A 13,335-nucleotide genomic window follows, 5' to 3' on the forward strand; every position below is an offset into this window, starting at 1 on the left:
TGCTTTATTTTTTTTAAGTAGCATTTTAAGTGTTTTAAAAAAGATTTCTTATTTCCGCAAGGCGGTCTATACAAAGCAGTTATTAAAATGTTTTTTTGATTATTGTGGTTTAATAATTCGATAGTTAGAAATTCAAAGTCCGCGTTTTGAGTACTTAAAAATTCTATTTTCTGAAAATGGATTGAGTCATGAACAAAAATGCAAACACCACCACCAATGCCACCACCTCGAGTTTGGTGGATTGCCTTATAACCTGGAATTTGAAAATTATTTTTTTCATTTCTGCACCATGTTTCTATTAAGCATATTACCGTAAACTCAGAGTTTATATTTTTAAGCATTGATTTAAAACTTTCAAAGTTTTTGTTCATACTACGAATGTTTAAAGTTAGAGTTGAAAATAATATTTGTGACGCATTCATGAGGTTAGATACTTCCTCAATATCAAAATAGTTAGAGTTGATTATGACGTCCTCAAAAAAGTTTACATCTGGATCATTATCATTATTCAAAAGAAGTGTGTTTTGTTTATTAAAAATTTCTAAAAGATTTGTTACGTTTGATTTGTTAACCATTTTAATTATTATAATATTTAAAATTAAGATTAAAAATGATTAGATTTCTAGCTATATCATTTTGAATTATTATAAACATTTTTTAAAATAATAAGTTTGTCATACCTGACGATTACATTTTCTCCATTTAATTTTCTCACTTTCGCTTCAGAAAATAACTTCCTTCGTATTCTTGCCGTCTCTTGAGAGAAATCTTCATTTACGTAAATATTCAGACCTTTGAGTTTTCTTGTTTCTTTTAGAATGTTTGATTTATCTTTAAACCTCAACAACTTCAATATGATGGTTCGGGATCGGGCTTCTTTTCTAAATCCAACTCGATGCGCTCTTTCAATTTCGACTCCTTTTACTCCTAAATTTACACATAATAAATTCTGAACCTTTTGTTCAGTTTCATCCCAAGTTTCGTTGATATTTTCAGGAATTCCGTCTATCCTTAAGTTATTACGCCGCGATCTATCTTCGGAGATTCTGCATTTTTCGTTTAAAATTGTAATATTATAAGAGCTTTCAAGTTCTTTAGAATCATTAGCAGCTTTCACCTTTTGGTCGATTAAATGTTCGTGAAAATTTAAGCTTTCTTTTAAGTCTTTTATATCATTTTCTAGCAAGTGTATTCTTTTAGTGCAATCCAATGTTTTTGTTTCAATATCATCTAGGCGTGTATTGATTATTTTTAAATTATCGCTAAGTAAGTCCACAAATACTTTTTCTTGTTCTTTAAATAATGTTTGTATTTCTTTTTTGTGCTGAATGAACATATCTTTTATTTCGGATAAAGTAATCGCCATTTTTAATTTTTTTTTTCTTTCTTTTTTGAGCTGTTAGAATTACGTCTGTTCACCACGGCGGTCGAGTTAATAAGCTATAAACCTCTATAATGACTCAAAAGAAATTTTTTATAGTTAAGTTATGTTCTGGATAACGAGAAAGCAAAATGTTTATATTAAGATAGTCCTAGTATGTGACTCTTGTAGGAGGATGATTATTTCAAGCCACCCCTTAATGTTAGTAAAAAGATATTGTAATCAAAACGAGAATTGTAATCACTTAAAATTATAACCTAACCATGATCCTAGTGACTATGTAATAGGCTATCTAATGACTAGGGTAGGTTTTAAAATACTTGTCTCAAGGTTTAATGTCTACTCTGACCATATATTATATTTTCCCAGAGTTAAGCATGTTGAAAGCGCTCCATGTGAGTTCAATTTTGAACTTGATGCGTTGGTCTGTTGATGTGACCAAAGATCAAATCCAAATTTACATTCTCGGAGGCCTTAAGTAGAATCAATATTTAAGCCTGCATCATTTATATGTAGCAAAATTGCAGATAAAAAAAAAAGATCCTTGTTTTTAACATTTTTAAAATATCCCTAAAATTGTCAGGTCCTAGGTTGGAAAAGCCCTGAGCCGGATTTACCTAGTCTGTCTATAGGTAAATCCGGCTCAAACCAGAGTTATTAATAACGGCGAAAATAGCAAGGCCACATGTTACAAGACCGACTAGAAGGCTGCACGGTCGCTAAACGTTTTATCCATTTTTCAACCGATTTGGACTAAATATTGACAAACTCTGAACCAATCTGTGTTTACTGGGTGTAAATAAAATTAGTTTTAAGAATATCTTTTTTATCAGTATTTTTTTAAATAAAAAACATCTTTTATTTTTAAATCTCTAATATTAGATCTTTAATTGAAAAAATCAAAAAGTAAATATATTATGACCTTAAAAACAAACTTATCAAATTAAACGGAGTATAACAATATATAAAAGAAAATGTATTTAAAGGAAATTAAAAGGTATTGCTATAACACTATCTAAAGAGTAGGATAAATTAATAAAAAGCTACAACAAAAAAATACAACAAAAGCAACCTTTAGGATGTGTGAGTTCACATTGCCTAATTAATGGATCATACGGTTTTTACACAATAAACCCCTAACTTTCTTAACCTTTCTAGTGACCTAGAAAGGTTAAGAAAGTTATGGGAGGAGGGGGGGGGGCTAAAATAGAAATAAAAGGGGCCTAACGCAGCTAACATATAAATAGAAAAAATTGAAGCTTTGAGTTACTTTAGGGGGAGGGGCAACGCTCCCTCCGCAACCTGTCTCTATGCCAGTGCTTATATATATTTATCACTTCGACTTTGGTTCACTTGAGACTCGGTTGTTTATTGCCTTTGGCTTAGCAGAAATGGAGGTTTACTATTTATATACTCATATGTAAAACTTAGTAAAATATTTGGTTCCATTACAAAGTTTAATTTTTGGCCGTTCTCAGTTCTTACTGAATCTTGCGAATAATTTATCACTACATTTTAGACTAGCAACAGCTTGAAAACTGTTTTACCCTTCTCCCCTCCTAACTTTCTTAACCTTTCTAGGTCACTAAAAAGGTTAAGAAAGTTAGGGGTATATTGTGTAAAAACCGTATGATTCATTAATTAGGCAACGTGAACTCACACATCCTTAAGGTTTCTTTCGTTGTGTTTTTTTGTTGTTGTTTTTTATTAATTTATCCTACTCTTTAGATAGTGTTATAGCAATACCTTTTAATTACTTTTAAGTACATTTTCTTTTATATATTTTAATACTCCGTTTAATTTGATAAGTTTGTTTTTAAGGTCATAATATATTTACTTTTTGAAAGAAACTGGGTAAGAGCATGCATCAAACTTTATCTAATGAATAAGTCGATATTTTCTCCAATAATAGCTAGCAACACCAAATTTAGCTAAAAAGAAACAAATAAAAACTTAAATAATAATATGATTATTAAATAATTATCTTAAATCACATATTTTTAACAAAAGTCTTACATGGTGAGTCGCCAAATGTTTTGGCTACAAGATTTTCTGGTATTGCTATTTCTTTGATCTAAATCATGAAACAATTTTTAAAAAAGCAATGCTATATTTGAGAGAAACTTGCTTTACATATTGGAAGGTTGTCAACATTGAAAGATAAGTATAATGCAGTTTCAAATACAATAGCATCATAATCATCTTTTTGTGGGGAAAACATTGAACAAATCCGCGTAAATAACCTGTTTTATATTGTGCATAATAACAATAGTAATAAAAGTCATATAATATATACAATAATAATTTCATAAATACAATTCAAATATATATATTAATCATATAATATTTAAATAATATAAGAAAATGAAATAAGCATTAACCTTTTTAACAAGTAAAGCACAAGATCAAGATGTCATATATTACATAAAAATAAAGTATATAATAATAATATATACATATATAAATAATAAATAACATAACACATTTGTTTATTGATATTATCATTGATAAATTCTTTAACCTTGTTGATAAAAACCAAATAATATAAGAAAATCTATTTTTGGTTTTTATCTAATCGACTCTTGAGCAATAATGTATGCAGAAGTTCTACAGACATTATTATTGCTCAAGAATCAAGAATAAGTTCAGCTAGAACTTATAATTTTTCCATGTAGCTTACTTAATTTGATATTAAATTCGTTATAACATAACTTATTTTGTACTAAATTAAGTAAGCAAAATGGACAAATTCGCCAGTCTAAAATATTATATAAAGTAGAAAAAAAGCATACCTTGTATTTGAGTTTAATCTTATTTGTGTGGCAAATAGGGACGCTTGGTACTAATTTATTTAACTTAATTTGATGTAATTTGGATATTAGATATTACAACTTAAAATATATTGGACTATTTAGTTCTGTTTTAAATGCATTGCGTTACAATATATTATATAGACCAATTTTTTTTTTATTATTATTAAACTACAATAAAAATTAACTATATCATCATAACAGTAAAATAATTATAACTAATATAATGAATACAAAAACTATACTATAAAAAAATAAATAATATAATGAAAAATATTATTTCATATTTCTTATCACAGATTTTTATTAAGAATAAAAAAAGTTCCGTAAGACGCGATATTTTGGCACGTAACTTTCACGTAAAGTAGTAACCTGGGCGGTCACCTAAAATACACGTGATTGAAACGTGAATAAAACGTTGCGTGCCTATTGGGTAAAAAGAATTAAAATTTGAAACATTTGAGAAAAAAAACAATTTATTCTTTTCATTTCTGTCAGCAACCATTTACAATTTAAGATGATTTCCGTCATCTAAAACATTAAATACAAATACATTTCATCTTATATAGTAGTTACAAGACAGGAGAATCTGAAGAAGAAAAAATCTTATCATCGGTAACCTTAAATTAATAAAAGCTGGATAAAAGTGTATTGTTAGAAAAAATCAAGTTAAGAAATTTTGCTTGTTAAATGGTTTCATGGTATTGGGCCGCAATAAGAAATGAAGAATATCAATCTTAGGCATCCAGAACTTTTTGATGATTAAGAGAGCTGGCAATCCAGGATTTTTTGGTGATTGAGTGAGAGAGCTAGTTCCCGACATGGAACAAGCTCCAAACATTTGAATGTTTATACTTATGTTAAATAATGAGGCTCTGCAAAAAATTGCGATGATTAGAAGCTGGGGACGAAAAAGCTTTTTGACTTTTTTTTTTTGCGTTAATTCACCTCCCCAAGGCATAGAAGACCACTACAGATGATGAGGCTACTTAATTGTGGTTATAACCCTCTCTCAACTCTATAACTCTGAAACACAAACCTTAAAAAACAAGGCCGCTGCGCGGAGAAACAAGTTGAGCGCGGTACTACTAGGGACGTGGTGGGGATCGAACTCCCAACCTCTCGCTTATAAAGCGAGCGCTCTACCACAACACCACTACCGCACAACTTTATCCCCATTAAACGTGAGGGGCAACAAGTTGATAAAAATATTTTTGTGCTTTTCTCAATTAGACAAATATTCATTGATAAATTTCAAGTTTCATAGTATTATCTCTCAGCGTTCAAAAATTTTAACTTCCTAAAATTGAGGGGGTTTTAAACTTTATATGGTCATAATTTTCGAACGCTGAGAGATAATACTATGAAACTTGAAAGTTATCGATGAATATAAATCTAATTGAGAATAGTACAAAAATTTTTATCTACTTGTTGCCCCTCACGTTTGAATATCTATCTATCTATCTATATATATATATATATATATATATATATATATATATATATATATATATATATATATATATATATATATATATATATATATATATATATATATATATATACAGGTGGGCTGAAAGTATTGTAAAAAAAAATAATTTGGAAACCTATAATTGGCAGGGGGTGGAATAGTTGCTCCGTAGTAGCATTAGTGAAAACAAAAAAGTAGAGCTCATAAATTTGTTGGTCTTGGAGCGCCCCAACACTCTTGAAATATCACCTTTTTTATGCAATTTTATAATTTTCTGACATTTTACATACAACTAAGCAATGTTTAATTTAATTTCTTAAAATACTTTTTCATTTTCATTCTGGATTCAATACCAGAACGGATAAATCCGTCTCGTTGTTCAGTGCAAACTGATGCCGATGCCTCAGTCACTAGACGAATATGTCGCTCGGTGGCTTGGGCGTGGCAGGAAATTGTGGCCGGCTCCTAACAAGCTGGTTGTTCCTGTTCTTAACGCAATCTCTTAGATCTGCTTCAGCCAGGTGTTTCGTCATCGGAAGTTCGCAGCGGTCTTCGTGGTTCCAGTTTACCAGGTCAATGTAATCTCTAGCATTGAAGTTTAAACTTGGAACTTGAAATTGTTGCAGTGCTTCTGATACGTTCTCCTTCCGTGCAGCAAGTATCCGTCTGCAGTCCAGCTCTCTGATGTGGTTTCTTTCATCAGCTAGCATTGCCAACAAGATGTTCTCATAATGGCAAAAATAACCGTTTCTGGCAATTACGGGATCAACGATCACTTTAAGTTCCCGTTTCATGTATCTGGAAAACTGTATTAGTCTCCACATACGTCGCAATCCTTCCGTGCATGCCGAACTGACTTTAATGTGGAACCGCAGCGGTGCATACACAGTCATGACATATGTGACAAGTTCCACAAGATTTTCGGAAGGAATAGCTGTCGCTACATATAACCGATGCAGCCTGTTAGTGGTAGTGGCCCGGTGTAACGTTTTTAAATTACTGCGTTAAAAATTTACTGCACGGCAACTTTCAATCGTTAAAGATTCCCTAGCGGTAAAACTATAACGTTAAAATATTACTGAGGCAGTATTATTTTAACGTTATAATATTACTGCGCTCGTTATTATTTTACTGTAAAGTAATTTTCTTTTTTTGTGCGACGAAATCTTATCTAAAAATAAATTAAATAGCTATTAATTAAAGAGAGATCCTTGACAAAACCTTTTTAATGTTTTATTACAAAAAAATTGCAAAAACGAAATTGCACGAAAAAAACAGTTGCATACATGCGTTTTGGATGGTACATGATTTTATTCTCCGTCAGTAAGATCTGGCATAATAAATATTTTGAGCCCTTGTTTTTCAGCTATTTTTTGGCGAATTTCTTTGGAGGGATGTTTCATTAATTTGGAGTGACATTCATCATGATTATCACAATCAGTAGATAAATTACACAGTTTTGAATTACTTTTCTTTTCAACAAATGTTTTAACATGATGTAGAGAGTATTTCTTTTTTAAAGTGTCGCCTTTACTGTTCCTTAATAAGCATGTTGAGTTAGGTAATATATTAAGTATCTCATATGGACCCAGCCATGAGAAAGTCATTTTTCCGCCTTTCCTATCATCTCTTTTAAAATTTCTCAAGAGTATCTTTTGACCAACAACAAATTTTGATGACGTTGCATGCTTTCTGTCATAGTCTAATTTTTGTTTTTTTTGTGAAAAACAATATTGTTCATGGCTTTTCCCTCAATTCCTCTTTTCATTTGTAAAGCTTTTTATAAAACCTCTTTATCATATACAGGTTCATAATTATCCCCATTGAGTATATCTGTGTATTTTACATCAATCGGAAGGCAAGGTTGTCGGTTATACATAAGCTAAAATAGTGAATGCCCGCTTGAATCGTGCACTTTAACACGTAGAGCAAAAAGGATTCCATCTAAAACTGATACCCAACATAAAATATTTTTATTTAAGACCTTGATAATGGCTTTCTTAATTGTCTGATTCTGTCTCTCTACAAGGCCATTGGCTTGTGGATGGTAAGCCGAGGTGACACGTTGCTGAACTCCAGTCATGTTTTGCAGTGCAATAGATACTGAATTTACGAACTCTCGACCTTGGTCATTTATTTGTATTTGAAAACAAATGTCAGCAAATAACTTTGTAAAGAAATAATGCTACTAATATTGCTGTTTTGTCAATAAAAATTCAGTCCACTTAGAGAAATAATCAATAAGAACAATAACGTAATTGAATCCATTTGATTCAGGTAATTTAATTAAATCAACACCAACTTGCTTCATTACGTGTTGCTCTACTATAACAGGTTTTAAAGCAGGAGACACTTTAAGGTTTCTGTTAGAAGTTTTTTGACATTACATCGAGTTACATGTTTTGCAATATCCTCCACTATTGAATGCCAAAAAAAACGTGTAGAAATTTGCTTTCGTACAGCATTAATGCCTAGGTGACTGGCTAATGCAACAGCTTTCTCAAAAGTTCCAAGACCTTCATGGACTTCTTTAACTATGTTTAATTGGTCTTCTCAATCTATGACCACAACGACCTAGAATAAACAAAAGTTTATTTGTAGTTTTTTATTTTTATTGTACATTATTTTGAGTTGTTTTAAAGCTATATTGAAATTTCGAATTTATGAGAATTTGCTTTATTTCGCTTTAAAAATGTCATTTATGTTAATTCACAGTATAGCAATCACAACTCAGAATATTGTTTAACCATTTTATTTTACTTAGATAAATCGTTTAAATTATTGAAAAACTTCTTTCCACAAAATAAATTTTCCTCACCTTGCCAATACCTTTTTTGCAATACATCAACTTATTGTCAACTATTTCAAAGTTTTTACATTGACGTTTGAAATTCGCTTTTTTCCCTCACTCACATACATCTTCAGGAAACTTTTTTTCATTTAAATATTTCCTTATATAATTAAAGTTAATATTTGTGTACATTTTGAAATTGTCAACTAACAAATCAGTAAAATTTTAACAAGCGCAGTAAAATTATAACGTTTATTTATCACTGCTTCAGTAATATCTCGGGAATCTTTAACGGTTGAAAGTTGCCGCGCAATAAAATTTTAACGCAGTAATTTAAAAAAGTTACACCGGGTTTTTGCAACGCAAGAACTTCAAGACGTTGCCCAGTCTCTATTGCTTTACACATGTCGAACAAATATTTTTGATCCGTGCTCAAGTCAGCACAATCCACAGGAGGACAGTTGTTAAACTTTATAGCCACAAATGGTACAACGAGCAATTATTCACATGTCGGCAGTAAACTTCCAATGGGTCCAGAAAACAATTTTGGACCACTCGTAACTCCATCAAGATGAGTAATCAGATGCCACAGCGGTAATTCATTTACATGCAACAAGTAGACAAACCACTGAAGCGGTCTACCAAGGCGCTTTTCGAGCAAACGGATCACACCTCGGTGTGTGCCGGTATTGACATCAGTAGTGTCAGTGGTAACATTGAAATCCGGATCCATTACATCCATTCTTGAGTCGTCCTCATCAGACGTTACCAAAACATTTAAATCGTCAACTTGTTTATTAATTTTGATACATTTGCGATGTTTTTCCATGAAATCATCAACCTGTCTTTGGCGTTTGTGTCGTAACACGAGTTTCTATATAGTTCTTACATCAACGCCGCCGATCATTATTTTTCGTTAATTTTGTTAGTCCGTCAAGAAGCTTCTCTCCGCAGGCGGCACCTTATGCTCAAGTTTGCATCTGCAACTTGGAAAATTGATACATTTACAGATTGCTATATCAAATAGTTGCAGATCTGTTTTGGTAGCAAATCTTTTAAGTCGCTTGGTGTATGCCGAATCACATTGTCTGGATTTATATGTTTTTAGCAAGTTTCTGTAATTTCTGTGGAGCATTCTAATTTTCTCTACAGTTCTCTTATGTGATATTATTGGGATTGACGCTTTGATCCATACATGCTCGATTTGTTGCGCTGTTCTTTTTGCGACTGTGGATCCGAAGCACTGTCTGTCACTTTTATCTCTCGTTGTATCTGCAAAAGGATCGCATTGCATTCGACTTTGTTGGCAGCTGGATCTTTTTGGCTTTGGACGGATAACCAAAAACCTGACAGCATTGGGCCTTTCTTGTCGGCTTCTTGGATGCGCTGCGGGGTGTAGTATTGCACTTTTCCGTTTCCGGAAAACATAAACAACGCGAACTCAGTTATTGCTGAGAAGCGGCCGATGCATGTAAATCTAAACTCTAACCCCAACTTTAACCCTAACTCTTCTCAAGTTAGCATGATTTGCTAAGTTCTGTCACGTAATAATAATAGGGTTACAGTTATGTAATAATGCAATAATGTAATAAATATAGTTGTACTGCTTACCTGAGCATTAGTCAGATTCTTTGGTTTGCTACTGGGTGTCATAATAACTCCCGACATTCTTTGTTTTGCTAAAAAGTACATTAAGTTAATTGTATAGTATTTACTTTATTTTCGCTATGAATGAGTGAAAATAGAGAAAGCATAAAATACTTACAACAGTCTGTAGCATTACCTAACTATCTGACTCTGTTTCAGTGCCCTTAACTATATTTATGGTTGCTTTTAGTAGTACTTCGTTGGAAGCTATATCATTTTAAAATCAAATTTGGCCAGTTGGCAGTCATAAAATTGGGACGCCCTGGAGCACCACAAGATTACTTCCAAAATTCAAAATATTTTGAACAATAACTAACATGGTCATGGAGCAACTATTGCACGCCCTGCCGTTTCCTAGTATTCAAGACAGTTTTTTCAGCCCACCCTAATATATATATATATATATATATATATATATATATATATATATATATATATATATATTACACACACACACACACATATATATATATATATATATATATATATATATATATATATATATATATATATATATATATATATATATATATATATATATATATATATATATATATACTCTTGAATGTCGACATCATGTATGAGAGTATGTAAATTATTATTTTATAAACATCAATTATACGAGTTTTTCTCGATACTAAATTTGTTTTTAGTTTTTATTTATTTTTTATAAATAAAATTATTTTTTATTTTAAATAAAAAAGGTCGGTTCACAAAAGATGAATATCAGCAAATTTATCCCAGTGACCCAATACCACCTCGTATGTATGATGTAGTAAAGGCACATAAGCCTGAACAATCTTACCCAATGCGAATTGTAGTATCCACTAAAGGCACAACAAACTACGGAACTTCAAATTACTTAGTAAAACTAATACAACCAATATTAAATTAAAACCCAACTCGATTAAAAAATTCACAACAATTCGTAGAAAAAGCAAAATCGTGGGACATATCCAGTGACGAAATTCTGGTATCATTCGACGTTATAAACTTATACCCATCAAATCCTCTTAAAAAAGCTGCTAAAGTACTTATAAGGTTATTGGAGGTGATCGATAATTTTAAAAAAGCGACAAAATTAAATATAAAAGAAATAAAAATTCTGATCGAACTATGTTTATACCGACCATACTTTTTATGGAACAATGAAATACACAAACTTGAAAATTCAGGTCCGATAGGTCTTTCATTTATGGTAATTTTAGCTGAATCTTTTCCTCAACATCTTGAAAAAAGAGCACTTAATACAGCGCTGAAAAACAACCCACTTATTGATTTAAAGTCATTTTATAGATACGTAGATGACAGTCATGCTAGAATAGAGAATATTGCCCATGCTAATCAATTTAAGACAATACTTAATCAACAGCATCGAAAAATACAATATACTATCGAATTTGAAAAAAAAAAAAAAACACTAAATTTTCTAGACATATGCATAATAAATAACAAAAGTGGTAAATATGAATTTAAAATACACAGAAAAAATTACTAACATTCAAGTTAAGGCAACATCAAACCATGACCCACAAATTTTAAATGGAATATTCAAGGGTTTCGTACATAGAGCATTTAATGTGTGCAGTCAAAAACATATAGAAAATGAACTGAAATTCCTTATTCAAGTATTTGTCGAAAATGGCTACAAACAATCTAATCTCATAAAAATCATAAAAGAAATAAAACGAAAGAACAAAAAATCACTAGAGATAACTAAAAACAATGAAAACATCAGCAGTACGTATTCAACAATTTCATTACCTTGGGTACCAATATTGTCTCCCAAATTACGTAAAGTGTTTAGGAAGGCAGGATATAAAACGGTCTTTAAATCAAATCTGAACCTAGAAGCAATATTAACATCAAGAAATAAATCCAAACTACAAATGAACAGCCACCCAGGAGTCTACCTTATTAAATGTCATTGTAACAAAAAGTATATAGATAAAACAAAAATGCAAATCAAAACACGCATGCAGCAACATAAAAACAGTACAACAGGAAATAAAACAGAACGATCTGCATTAGCTACACGCATGAGACATTTTTTACAACAAATTAACTGGGACAATTGCAGAACTCTAAAAAATGATGCTAAAAAGTTTGATAGGAAAGTTCGCGAGGCACTCGAAATACAGTACCACCAATGTGCCCCTCAACAAAACGGTATCAATTTAGATGAGGGTCAATATGTGTCAACAAAGTTTTGGACACCATTTATGGCGCACTTACGTCAGAAAAAGATGAAACCATCCCATTGACATAAAATAAAAGATACAAAAAAAACAAAAAAACAAAAATATCTTTACAGCTGGTCACAACAATCCAGCGAAAATTTCTTTAATAAAAATAAATTTAGTATCAAGAGAAACTCGTATTAATTGATGTTTATAAAATATTAAAATATATATATATATATATTTTATAAATATTAAAATATATATATATATATATATATATATATATATATATATATATATATATATATATATATATATATACATATATATTGTAGAATTCATGAACATTACTTTCAAAAAATTAGCTCTGATAAACTCTCGCAAACTCGCTACACATGAGAATTTCAAGACATACAGAGTCAGTCCTGACTTGTCTCCTGCTGAAAGAGAGCTTGAGTACCAACTACGCAAAGACTGCAACATTCCTAATGATAAACTACGAAATGATAACCCTGATGCACCCTTTTACTGGGGCATTCGCGAAGGAGCAATCATCAAGATCCGCGGTGCCCCTACTTCTCGCTCCACTCCAACTAATTAGAATTAATTTTAACACCAATCGCTTACCAACCAACTAATATGCGCTCACTCTGTAACAAAATTGAAATTTTTAATCAATTTCTCATAGATATCAATATTGACATTTCCTGTTTAACTGAAACCTGGCTTAACCCCAACGGTAAGCAAATTATTCTTTCTCAAATCAATAATAATTACACTTGCATAAGCACTGAACGTCAATATCGCATGGGTGGTGGTACTGTTATATTCATAAACAAAAAATACTCAGATAAAATAGAAAAACTAAAATTAACTACAGACTACTCGTTTAAGTTGGTGCCTTAACAAGAAATCAAACTAACAATTGCTCGTGTGTACCCAAAATTACTCCACCGAGGATACTCTTCTTGCCTAGTTATATGTGCCTATATCCCGGTTTGGTCTAAAAGTGAGCAGCGCAATGCATCTTATCAACTTGTACAACTCATTGA

This window comes from Hydra vulgaris, chromosome 02, assembly GCF_038396675.1.
Source record: "Hydra vulgaris chromosome 02, alternate assembly HydraT2T_AEP".
Taxonomy (NCBI): domain Eukaryota; kingdom Metazoa; phylum Cnidaria; class Hydrozoa; order Anthoathecata; family Hydridae; genus Hydra; species Hydra vulgaris.